Here is a 13,667-nt window from a genome sequence, read left to right on the forward strand (position 1 = left end):
AAATAGGGTTAAGTGACTCACCTAGGGTCATATAGCTAGTAAGGGTCTGAGGCCAGATTTGAACTCATGGAGATGAACCTTCCTAACTTTAAGCCCATTGCTCTATTCACTATGCCACCTAGCTGCATTAGGAGGTATGAACCACAAGTAATATTATACCCATTCTATAAATAAGAGAACTGAGGCTCAGAGAGGTCAACTTGCTTGTTTTTGGCCGCACAGGTAATAAGTACCCCACTTTTGGGATGGGTTTCTCTGCATGCAAATGCACACTCTTGTATGCTCTCGAAAGAGCATTAGCATGTTAAATTGTACTCTTGATAAGCCTAGGATGAACACATTTCCTAAAATCCTCTGGAGAATGCCTATGTGACCTTGGGGAAACCATTTAATTTCTCTAGGACTCAGTTTCCTAATCTCCGAGAAGAAGAAATTGGACTAGATTGCTTCTAAGGTACTTTTCAGGTCTATGATCCTATCAAAGTGAACAATGATTAAACAAGTTATAGGAAGGGAGATCCAATGATTTTAATCTGCATAATTCTTATTTTGATGACATTTTACTAAATCCTCTAAGAAAATGCTATTTAGTAGCAATAGGCTCTTAAAACTTAAGTCCTCTTGCTCATAAATTTCTCTCATTTCTATATCATTGACTTCCTCGTGTCTCTATACCTTACCTTTCTTCTCTCTGATCCTGATGAATATCTGGTCACTGGACCCAGAAGACTCAAGAGGAGAAAGTGAGGTTGGTGACCTTGCACAGCCCTCCCTCACTCAAAACAAAGTCAAGTGCAAGTCATGTCATCATTTCTCTGATGTCATGGTCTTCTTTGAAAACAAAGGATGAACACAGATTGTGAGTAGACTGAGCTGCCTGAGTGGAGACCCTGCTAACTGGGTAATCCTGCTCATCCTCTCCCTTCTGCCTTCCTCTCCCTTTCCTTTGGGGCTTTGGGGTTTACTAGCTAGATGTCCTCTTTCCTTCCTTCCTTCCTTCCTTCCTTCCTTCCTTCCTTCCTTCCTTCCTTCCTTCCTTCCTTCCTTCCTTCCTTCCTTCCTTCCTTCTTTCCTTCTCATTCCCAAAACCTTAAACCTAATGCACCCTGAAGCATACCGACTGGACATCAATAGGTCCCTGCCCAAGCTCCACTTATTGGCTATGTTAGAGTGATTATCATTAGTAACAGTTTCTGTTGATTTAGTTATTTTTTCTTTTGTTCATTAAAAGGGCCATTCCCTGACTACTTCTTAAAGAGGCCTATTCACTCAATGGGCATTACCTCCCTCTAAGTGAGTACCTGAAAAGGCTAGCCTAAAAGGGCCAAGGTCCCCCACCGCATCCTGGGCCATCTCCAGTCACCCTGAGGAATATCTGGTCACTGGACCCAATTGGCTCAGGAGGAGAAAGTGAGGTTGGTGACCTTGCACATTCCTCCCTCACTCAAAACAAAGTCAAGCGCAAGTCGTGTCATCATTTCTCTGATGTCATGGTCTTCTTTGAAAACAAAGGATGAACACAGACATCTCTCTAGGGACTGAAATGAGGAAGAAAAAAAAAACACCCCTCCACTTACCCATACAAGTACCCAACTCCCAAGATTTACCAGAGTTTTAAACAAAAATTCCAACAGTTTCAAGTTTCCCAAAACAAACAAGAAATTCTACCACAACATTGACATGGCAGCAGTTTGGACTCCATGGTCAGAAGAATGATGACAGGGAAGACAGTTGGAATTTTTTATTCTTAATAGTAGAATGCTAAAGTGGTGAAGGGCCTTTATTATCTAGTACCATACCTACCAAAGGAAGGTGGTACACTGTCTTTGCTGTGCTCTCCCTGGTCAGACCATTGATGAAGTACTGGGTTCAGTTTTGGGTGCTACGTGTTAGGAAGAAAAAGCAATCATCATTTGGAGAGCATCAAGAAGAGGGTAAAAAGGAGGTTTAAGGGCCTCATGAGCAGATACTATCTAGTACCATCTCTTTTCTTTACAGACACAAAGAGAGAAATAGACATACCCAGGACTATATAGTAAGTGAAGTCCTAATCTTTGATCTCCTAATTTATAATCCCACACTCTTTCTAATCCACAAATCTGCTTCTGCCATCAAATACCACACTGCCATTTTTAGAGCTGGATGAAATATGGTCTAAACCTCTCCCTTTATAAGAAGAAAACTTTTCCACCATTAGTCAACAAGTACTTACTGGCTAACTATTTTGTAAATATCACTTCATGAGGAACCATAACAGAAGTTATATGGGGAAAAGGAAGGTTCTTTGCCCTCATAACACTATAATATATTTGAAAAACAAACTAATATTCATGAAACAATAACAGAATTAATCAGTTCTAAGCAAAATACAATAGGATTTCAGAGAAACATGTTTATGGTTTATGACTTAAGGTAAGTGACATTAATTCTTGTACTTCTAGCACACTGAAAACACTCTCAATGGATTCCAATATCATCTTTCAAAAGTTATTTTTAATTTATGGAATTAAACAAGCATCTCTATAATAGTACAATAAAAAGATGATTGCACATCAAACTGCAAATCTACTATTTTCAACTTACTATTCATTTCAACAAAATTATCATGTAAATTTTTTCCTTTTTTGACCAAAAGTATGGCATGGCAGCCAAGAGAGCAATCATAATTATAAACTACATTAAGAATGGTGTAGCAGGGGGTGGAGCCAAGATTGCAGAGTAACAGCACACACTTTCTAGAGTGCTGCCCCCAAGCCTAGCCAAATACTTGTAAAAAAAATGGCTCTAAACAAATTCTGGAGCTGCAGAACCCACAGAATGACAGGGTAAAGCAAATCTCCAGCTGAAGACAGCCAGGAAGGTCACCAGGAAGTGTCTATCTTGCCACGCTGGGAGCAGAGCACAGTCCATTGTGGATCATGCCAGCACAGACAGGACCTGAGCAAGCATTGAGGAGACTCAATGTCTCACACCTGTGGTGGCTTCCAGACTTCATGACCCCAAAATGTGAAGGATAAATTGGAAGGTCAGTGGGGAAAGTCTGTGGGACCAGTGCAGGAGAATGGAGTGGTCCAGCCCCAGCCCCAGAGGGGCTAAGGGGGGAGGCAGAGGAACCCATGGGCAGTCACAGCATCAGCAGGGGCAACTGCAGGCACTGTTTCTGGAGCTCTAGGCTCACAGATTATGTAGGGATACAGCAGCTGACAGTACATCCCCTTATTCCCACTGGAAGCAGAGAACTATCTTGACAAAGAGCTCAAAAGTCAAGTAGATGACTGGAGAAATGAGCAAAAATCAGAAAAAGAATCAGACTGTAGAATCTTACTTTGGTGACAAGGAAGACCAAAATATACAAACAGAAGAAGACAACAAAGTCAAAGCTCCTACATCCAAAGCCTCCAGGACAAATATGAATTGGTCTCGGGCCATGGAAGAGTTCAAAAAGGATTTTGAAAATCAAGTAAGAGAAGGTAGAGGAAAAATTGGGAAGAGAAATAAGAGAGATGCAAGAAAATCATGAAAACTGAGTTAACTCCTTGCTAAAGAAGACCCCAAAAATATTGAAGAAAATAACACTGTAAAAAAATAGACTAATCCAAATGACAAAAGAGATCCAAAAAACCAATGAGGAGAAGAATGCCCTAAAAAGCCGAATTGGCCAGATGGAAAAGGAGGTCCCCAAGTTCACTGAAGAAAATAATTCCTTAAAGATTAGAATGGAACAGATGGAAGCTAATGACTATGAAAAATCAAGAAATTATAAAACAAAACCAAAGCAATGAAAAAATGGTAGACAACATGAAATATCTCATTGGAAAAACAGCTGACTTGGAAAATAGATCCAGGAGAGATAATTTAAAAATTATGGGACTACCTGAAAGTCATGATCAAAAAAAGAGCCTAGACATCATCTTTCAAGAAATTATCAAGGAAAACTGCCCTGATATTCTAGAATCAGAGTGTAAAACAAATATTGAAAGAATCTACTGATCATCTCCTGAAAGAGATCCCAAAAGGAAAACTCCTAGGAATATTGCAGCCAAATTCCAGAGCTCCCAGGATGGCAAAATATTGCTAGCAGCCAGAAAGAAACAATTTGAGTATTGTGGGAATACAATGAGGATAACACAAGATCTAGCAGCTTCTACATTAAGGGATTGAAGGTCTTGGAATATGATATTCCAGAAGTCAAAGGAACTAGGATTAAAACCAAGAATCACCTACCCAGCAAAACTGGGTATAGTATTTCAGGGAAAAAAATTGGTAATTCAATGAAATAGAGGACCTTCAAGCATTCTTGATGAAAAGACCAGAGCTGAATAGAAAATCTGACTTTCAAACACAAGAATCAAGAGAAACATGACAAGGTAAACAGGAAAGAGAAATCATAAAGAACTTGCTAAAGTTGAACTGTTTACATTCCTACATGGAAAGATAACATTTATAACTCTTGAGATTTTTCTCAGTACTAGAGTAGTTGGAGGGATTATATACATATAGACAGAGGGCACAGGGTGAGTTTAACAGGAAGGAATGATATTTAAAAAATAAAATTAAGGGAAAAGAGAGGAATATATTGGGAGGAGAAAGGGAAAAATAGAATGGTACAAATTATCTCTCACATAACAGAGGCAAGAAAAAGCTTTTTCAATGGAAAGGAAGAGAGGGGAGATGAGAGAAAAAGTGAACCTTACTTTCATCACATTTGGCTTGTGGAGGGAATAACATGCATACTCAATTTGCTATGAAACTCTATCTTACACTACAGGAAAGTAGGGGAGAAGGGGATAAGCAGGGGATGATAGAAGGGAGAGCAAATGAGAAGAGGGTGTAATTAGAAGTAGATACTTTTGAGGAGAGATAGGCTCAAAAAAGAGAATAAAATAAATGGGGGCAGCATAGGATGGAAGGAAATATAGTTGTCTTTCACAACATGACTTTTATGGAAGTCTTTTGCGTAACTACACAAATGTAACATATATCAAATTGCTTACCTTCTCAGTGGGAATGGGTGGGGAGGAAGGAAAGGAGAGTAGCTGGAACCCAAAGTTTTAAAAATGAATGTTAAAAATTGTTTTTACATGCAACTGGGAAATAAGACATACAGGTAATAGGGTATAGAAATCTATCTTGCCCTTTAAGAAAATAGAGGGAATAGGGATAAGAAAAGGGAGGGGTGTGATAGAAGGGAGGGCAGATTGGGGGGAAAGAGTAATCAGAATGCAAGCTGTCTTGGGGTGGGTGGAGGGGAGAGCTGAGGAGACAATTTGGAACTCAAAATTTTGTGGAAATGAATGTTGAAAACTAAGAATAAATAAATGAATTATTAAAAAAAAAAGAATGGCATAGCAGTGGTAGGTAGTACACTAAAGGAATGTGGTACCCTGTCTTAGCAATGCTCTCCCTGGTTAGACCACTGATGAAGTACTGGGTTCAGTTTTGAGATGCCACACGTTAGGAAGAAAAGCCAATGATATGTTGGAGAGTGTCTGGAAGAGGGTAAACATGAGGATTATGGACCTCAATCAGACTCTGTGAGGATCCGTTGGAAATAGAAGATACAACAGGTGCTTTCAACCATTAATTTGACGTCACAAAGATAGGTGAAAGAGTTAGACTAGTTTTGCTTGGTCCCAGAATGTGCAAGTAAGATTAATAAGTTCAAGTTGAAGGGAAGTATCTAAGGCTTAGCATCAGGAAAGAGTCCCTAACTAGAGCTGTCCAAACACAGAATGGGTGGTCTTAGCATGAAGTAGTTACCATTGGAGACTCAGTTCATAGAATCCTGGATGTCAGGCCAAAAGAGATCTGAAAAATCATCAAGTCCAACCTTTTGATTTTCCAGATGAGGAAGCTGAAGCCTGGAGACATTAATTGATCTGACCAGAGTCCCACAGGCAGGATTTGAAACAAGCTCTTTTGACTCCAAATCCATTATTCTTTATTTCCACTGAATAATGCTGTCTCTCTCAAGTAAAGGCTAGATGACCACTTGGGTATGTTATGAGGGACTCTTGTTTGGATCAGACAGTCTCTACAATCTTTTACAGCTCTGGTATTCTGTGGATCTGAGACTGAATCATTTCCCATGAACATTCATTCACATATAACAGTATTTGCAATATCAAGGTCAATGGGCACCTTAGGTCAGTATAAAAGTAAAAGGATTTGGGGTCGAGGGGGAGCCCTCTATATAGAACAAATTTTCCAAATTCATTTCCAAATTCAAGATAGGTCAAAATGGCTGCAATAGCATCTGGCATTCCATTCTGCTCGGCTGGGTGCTTCTTTCTGTTGCTCTATTCATCACATCCTAGCTGTTTAGCTCAATGTCATTCTCAGCTGGAAATATGGGTTGCTTTAATACACTGTGTCCCAGCATGTCTGGTATAAAGCTCATATGCATGACCTCCTTTAACATTTCTGGTGTGTATTTTCTTTGGCATGATACCCTGTGCTTTCCATCATCCCCACTTCCTTTTAGAAACTCCCTGAGACCAGTGCCTCTGGTGACACTGACTGGTGCTTTGATGCAACAACATTTTCCCCACAGGGGTTTAGGAGTGCACCACTCATTTCTGAGCAAGTATTTGATTTGACATTACACAATTCATCCGGGCCTAGCTCTTAACCAAGCAAAGGCAACATCAGTTCCCTGAAACAGTGCGTCAGTGACAAACATCCATATTCTAATCCTCTAACCCTACCATGAGTTAGGTCAGTTAAAATACCATTTTTATCTTCATTTGTTGTGACAATCAAGCCATCTCTTTCCACAAACTTCTCTAACAAACTAGAAAATAAAGCTTATCACTCTGACCCCCCTCTGCTTAAATGTCCGGCGCCTTCTCTTCAATTACCCTAAAACATCCTCTCAATGTTTGCTTGCATACTGAGTTTGTCTACATCTGCCATAATCTCTCATTAAATCATTTTCTATTTATCCTATAAATCACTTGCTTTGTATATATTTGTTTGCATTTTGTCTCCCCTATTAAGCTCTTTCAGCCCTCTGTCTAGGGTCCTAGATAGAACTGAGTCTACAAGGAAGTGGCAATTGTGTCATACTAAGGCCACTCATTCTATTTTTGGACATCTCTTATTAGGGAGTTTTTCCTGACACCGATGTCCTTTGCCTCCTTTTATATCCACAGGGCTTGGCACATAGTAGGTGCTTAATAAATAATGATAATATCAAATTATTATTAAAAATAATAATTGGTTGAAATTCTGGGCTAGTCTTTTAGCTTTTCTGGACAACCATTTTCTCACCAACAAATGACAGAGTTGGATAAGCTGATCTTCAATGTCCTTTCTGGAACCTATGAATCTATAAGGCCAACTTCATGCTTGACTAGAGAGGTATGAGAAAGTTCTCCATTCCAAAATATCAATATTCCAGTGCCTGAAATTGCTCAATTAGCTATTTATTTCTTTGATTTAAAGAACTGACCTAGAGGCAAGGCAATTTCAAAATGTAGGAAGGTGCCCCTTGGAGGGATAATACATTAAGTTTCTCTCAGTTATTAATGTGTAGGATCATAGATTTAAAGCTTGGAAAGGAATTTAAAGGACTTCAAGTTAAACCCTCTCATTTTACAGATGAAGAAACTGAGACCAACAGAAGTAAATTAACTTGTCCAAGATCACCCATAGGTAATAGTGGCAGAGTCCGGATTTGAACCCAGGTGCTATAACCCCAAACTCACCCTTCACAACAGAATCTAAAAGGTGAAAAGGACCTTAGTGGTGATCAAGTCTGATCCCCATTACACTACACCTGACAAACTGCTGGAAGACCTCTAAGAGGTGGGGATCCATCACTTCTCTACATGACCCAGTGCACTTTGGGTCAGTTAAAATTGTTAGGAAGTGTTTCCTGGAATCAATCCACAATCTGCCCTTTGGTAACTTCTATGCATTGGTCTTGATCCTGTCTTCTGTGGCCATATAGGAGATCTAATCCCTTGCCCATACAATAGCAACCTAAACACTTAAATACCACTATCACGTTCCCTCCTGAAACTTCTCTTTTCTAGGCTGGGTTCCTTCAGATGATCCTCATGTTTCATGACTTGAGACATTTTACCATCCTGATTTTGCTCTCCTCCTCTGAACAGTCTCCAGCTTAACAATGTCTTTGAACCACGGAGCACAGATCTGAACAAAATACTTCAGATGAGGTCTGAAGAAGGCAGAGTAGAGTGGGATTATCATTTCCCTATTCCTGGAGGTTATGCTCACCTCCCCCTGCCCCTAGTACTCTTCTCACTATACCATGCTGCCTCCTTTTTTAGTGTGAGCTAGCTTATGACATTTCTTTGTTTTGTGACAACTATCACAGAGTGAGGTGAGGATAGAGAGCTGGGTCTGGAGTCAAGAAGACCTGAGTTCAAATCAAGCCACTGATGTACTAGCTGTGTCAATTTGGGCAAATCACTTAACCTCTGTTTACCTCAGTTTCCCCAACTGTAAAATGGGGACAATTGTAGCAGCAAGGTGGTGCAGTGGATAGAGCACTAGAACTGAAGTCAAGGTGACTCATCTGCCTGAGTTCAAATCTGGCCTCAGACACATTAGCTGCATGACCCTGAGTAGGTCATTTAATCATGTTTGCCTCAGTTTCCTCATCTATAAAATGAGCTGGAGATGGAAATGACAAATCACTCCTCTATCTTTGCCAAGAAAACTCTAAAAGGGACTGCAAAGGGTCAGACACAGTTGAAAAATGACTTTATAACAACAAATAGCACCCACTTCACAGTGTTGTAGTAAAGATGAGATAATATTTGACAAGTACATAGCACAGTGCTTAGCACATATTAGGTGCTATATAAATACTTTCTATTGCTGTAATGATGATAATCATTATCATTATATCTCATGAAATGTTATGGGAATGACTGGAGAAGCAAACATGGGGTGTCTGTGTGCTGGGTGCTAGGGGGACGTAGAGAAGGAGTAAAGAATGGGAATATGCAGAAAGAAGGGAAAGGAGAGGTGAGAGAATGTCAACAACACACTTCAGCAATTCATACAACTTATATAATGCATCCAATAATTCCATTTAGACATTTGAATATTTTAAAGGCTCCATGATTTTACAAACATAGTAAGGGGGTCTCATTCACCAGCTTAGATAGAAACCATTTCATGCTTTTTCACACTGTGGGATTATCATCCATATTTCCTCACTACCTATATACTGGGGGTCTTCCTCTTGTTCCTGGAGTATTGTGAGGGCACCATTGTGCCAGGGGAGCTGCTGTCCATCTATTCTCTCACAATTACACTCCATTACTTCTCTCATCTCTTTTTTCTTTTGTCATACACATGTCCCAAAAGTCTCAGTGCTGTTTAAAATTTTAAAACCTTCAGAAATGCAAGTTACAAACTTAACAAATATCATTTAAAGGTTTAATTATTTTTATTTCTTTTGCATTTAGTTTTATGAATTTTAAATAATCAATTTTTAATCTTAATTTTAATAACAGGGCACTTTGTCACTATGAATTGCTCGTGTCACTGTTTGGATGATGCTTTCTCAGATCAGTGGACTGGCAGAGGAGGTCTTCTTGATTGGCTAACTTGGTCACCTAATCTATTTTTATTAGACTTTTTTGTGGTTTCATACCAAAACAGTCATGTGTGAATCAAAATCTGGTTCTTTAGATGATCTTACGGATAGGATTAGAAATCAATCTATTTAGTTACTAAATGGCATCTAATTAAAGTTTTTTTCTTTTTTTACAAAATTTTCAATTTGACTAGAGTGATGTATAGCACAAGATACTTATGTTGAATTTTAATAAGAAAACTGCTAATATTTTGAAAATCTAAATAATTATCCTTTCAAATGTTGTGCTTTTAAGTGTAGCATCTATATTTCTGAAGTTATTATAGCTTAAAACTGCTCTAAGGCTTTGGGAATATTCTTTTTACTGAGAAATGACTATTTCTTCTTTTCTTCAATACATTTTCAGTTGCTTGTACCAACTTAAAGTCTAAAAGGGGCTTGCTTGGTTCCACTAATTTAGGTGCCTAAATCATGCTTCTTCTACTCCAGTCTTTTTCTCATCTCCTCCTCATGGGAAATGGGGACTCTACCTGTTATCCTTGGTCTTTGAACCTGGTACTTTAGCCCTGTCTAGAATCAAATCTCCACTTCTGAGATATTAGTTCTAAACCACAGCTCTCTAGGGAAAAAGGTATGCATGACACTTTGAAGTTTAATCTGCATTATTAAAAGTTTTTCCATCATTTTCTGATTTCTAAATACTCAACAGAACAATAAATCAAACCCTGACTTGTAAAATTTGCCAACTGTTGAGGTATATATGCTCATTATGAGAATTTAACAATCAGCTCTCATTAGCTGGTTAAAGCTGGCTCCTGAACATTTTTTAGATGAGAGTCTAGAAATTTGATCTGTGACTAAGAAAACAGTCCAGCTTCAGAAAAGAATAGGCAGGAAATATTTACTGCTAGCTAAGATCCAGTGGAAGTCCAAGATCCAGGAGAGCTATCCAATCATGAGCAGGACAGTCAATCTGAAGAGACTCAAATGGAATATCATTGTTCCCGATTGCAGGTAATCATTGATCCTTCTGAATATCAGAGTTCACAACTGAAGGTAACTTATGATGGTCCCAAGCAGACAGGAAGAAGCTTAGAGTAGGAAATCTGGAACAGGAAGAAGCTTAGAGTAGGAAATCTGGAATGTAGGGGCAGTAAACTTCTGGGCTGGTGGATAGTGACACCAGTCAAGGATCCATCTTTGGGAGATGGTAAAGGGTGAAGAGGGAAAAGGCAAGCATCCAGTTACTACACCAACAGTAGTGCAGTGGAAAGAGTCCTGGACTTGCACTTCAAAAGCATGAATTTGCATCTCAACTTTACAATTTACTACTTGATTTGGGGGAGTCACTGAAACTCTTGGTGACTCAGTGGACTCATCTGTAAGTTCACATAATAATATTTGCACTGCCTATCTCATGGACCTGTTGTGAGGATAGAATGAGTTAATGCTTGTAAAGCACTTTCTAATATGTAGAGTATTGATAATAATAATAACACCACCACCAATATGTACATGGAAAATAATACAAGGTAACAATAGAGCAGAAACAAGAGGCAAAATCAAGGAAGGCTTCCTGAAGGAGGTATCAACTAAGCAGAGCCTTGAAAAAGGTCAGAGGAGAAAAGAGAATGCATTCCTGGCAGAGAAGACAAACTGTAAATGCATACTGGTTGGGGATGGGAGGCCCCATTAAGTGAATATCCGTGTAGGATATAAAAACACAACATCCCTGAATCACAAATTTGATGGAAAATATATAATGTGATATTGCTAAGTACAAGGTGTCCCAAAAGTCTTAGTGCAGTTTTAAATTTTCTTTAATAGCTTATAACTGCACTAAGGCTTCTGGGACACTCCAAATTTCAAAATAATGTTTTTTTCTTAATTATATATAAAACAATTTTTGACATTCTTTTAAAAAATTTTTGAGTTCCAAATTTTCTCCTTCCCTCTCACCTACCCTTTCTTTAAGACGGTAAGCAATTTGATATAGGTTACATACTGCAGTCTTGTAAAACATTTCCATATGAGTCATTTTGTAAAAGAACTAGACCAAAAGAGAAAAAATACACGCAAAAAACTCCAAAGCAAAAAAGATGCTTTGATCTGTATTCAGATGGGACATTCTTTATAATAAAAATGAGTGCTTAATTATCAATAACTTTGCTTGTCATCTAACAATTTCAGTAGGATCATTAGAAATGTTTTGTATGACTTTTAGGGGGAGCTTTGCTTTGGATCGAGGCTCCCATTTTGGGGCACGGTTAGTAAAATACAGGCTGTTTCTAAAGCCAGGCTAAAAATAGATTCTTCTCCTCTCATAGTGTAGAATAAGCCGCTGGCATCAGGAGTGGTGGGCATCATGAGGACAGATGAAGAGAACTGGATCAAAGAGGGCTCAGCAAAAGCAGTCCAAGTCCCCTGGATAGCTCCATTTGAGAGGAAGTGTTCTCATAGACTTCTGAAGTCAGCCTAAGGTAATTTATCTTCAGAATCTCAGGCTTTCTAGGTTGGCTCTATGTACTGCTCTGGTTAGGAAAGAAACCTTATTTCACCCCATCTCCCTTTTTGTAGGGGACAGATTTGGTGCCCCATGTTGGTATAGCTAATCTCATAAGATAGGTTTATTCTGGGTTGAAGGGTCAGGATTAGAAGTCATTAGTTCCGATGCCAAGGACGGTTTTTAAAAGAGATTCAGAATGTCAGCATTCCTATTTCAGCATACACCCTCATCTCTAACCCCAAAGAGACAGATGGTCCCCAGAGGCTGAGGTATATGGTGTTTAAAGGTTGAAAGACAACAACAGTTCCCTAATTATTCTACTCTTTTCCTAACAATTGCTTAAAAATAATAAACCACAGAATCATGGACCTCTGATCATACTACTTACTCATTTATCTCTCCTTCCTTTCACAAGCAAACTCCTAGAAAAATATATCTATACTTGTTGGCTCCACCTTCTCTCCTCTCATTTGTTTCTGAGCTCCTTGGAAACTCATTTCCAACCTCATCACTCAACCTGAACCACTATTTCCAATGATCTAAAATGGCAAATTCTTGACCATTCTGTAGCATTTGGTACTACTGACTACTCTTTTCTCCGGGATAGTACTTCTCCTGTGTGTGTGCGTGTGTGTATGCATGTGTGTATGTGACACTTCTCTCTTAGTTTTTTGCTTCCCTATGTGGTCACTCCTTAGGGTCCTTTGCTGAATCATTTTCATTCATATGAAAACTCCTAACTCTAAGTGTACCTTCAAGGCTCTCTGTGCTGGTCCCTCTTCTCTCCTGATGAAACCATTAGCTTCCATGGAATCAATTATCATCTCTAAGCAGATGACTCCAAAATCTATATAACTAGCCTTGAACTCCAGTCCTTCATCATTAATTGCTCAATGGAAATTCTCAACTGCATATCTTGTAGATGTAGTAAACTTAATATGTCTCAGAGAGAACTTATTAATTCCCACCCAAATCTACCCTTCTTTCATACTTTCTTAATTCTGTCACCAGTAGGGTACCCTACCTCCTTTGTCTTCCTCTCTTGTCCCCTTTCCACACCAGGCCTCTCAGAACCTGTTCACTTATCTTGGAAGAGTTGGGAGGGACATAATTTCTTCCAGTAAGATCTAGGACCACCTGATCTTATCATCTGTCCTATCACTGCTTCCTAAGGTGCTCCAAGCCTTACCCTTTGCCATGCCTTTACAACAAGCAGACCCCTAGTAGCAGCATCTAACCTACTGATATAATCCAGGGACCCCTGGGCCTTCTCATCTTTCCTTCTATTGAATCTTTGGGAATTCTAAGTCTTTTCATGTGCCTTACACCTCAACATTTTTATACATTATTTCCTCCAATCAGAATATGTGCTTCAAAGAACAGGGGCTATCTTGTTGTTTTTCTGTTTGTATAGCCATCACTCAGAGCACTGTTTGGTACATAGCAAGTACTTAATAAATGCATTTTCATTCATTAGTTCCTTCCTTTCATTTTTCTTCCTTTTCTTTCGATCTCTTCTTTCCTTCCTCTCTTTCTTTCTTTTCTTTCTTTCCCTCATTCCTTCCTTCCACTCATCTACATTTG

The sequence above is a fragment of the Notamacropus eugenii genome, chromosome 2 (genome assembly GCF_028372415.1).
Source record: "Notamacropus eugenii isolate mMacEug1 chromosome 2, mMacEug1.pri_v2, whole genome shotgun sequence".
Lineage (NCBI taxonomy): Eukaryota > Metazoa > Chordata > Mammalia > Diprotodontia > Macropodidae > Notamacropus > Notamacropus eugenii.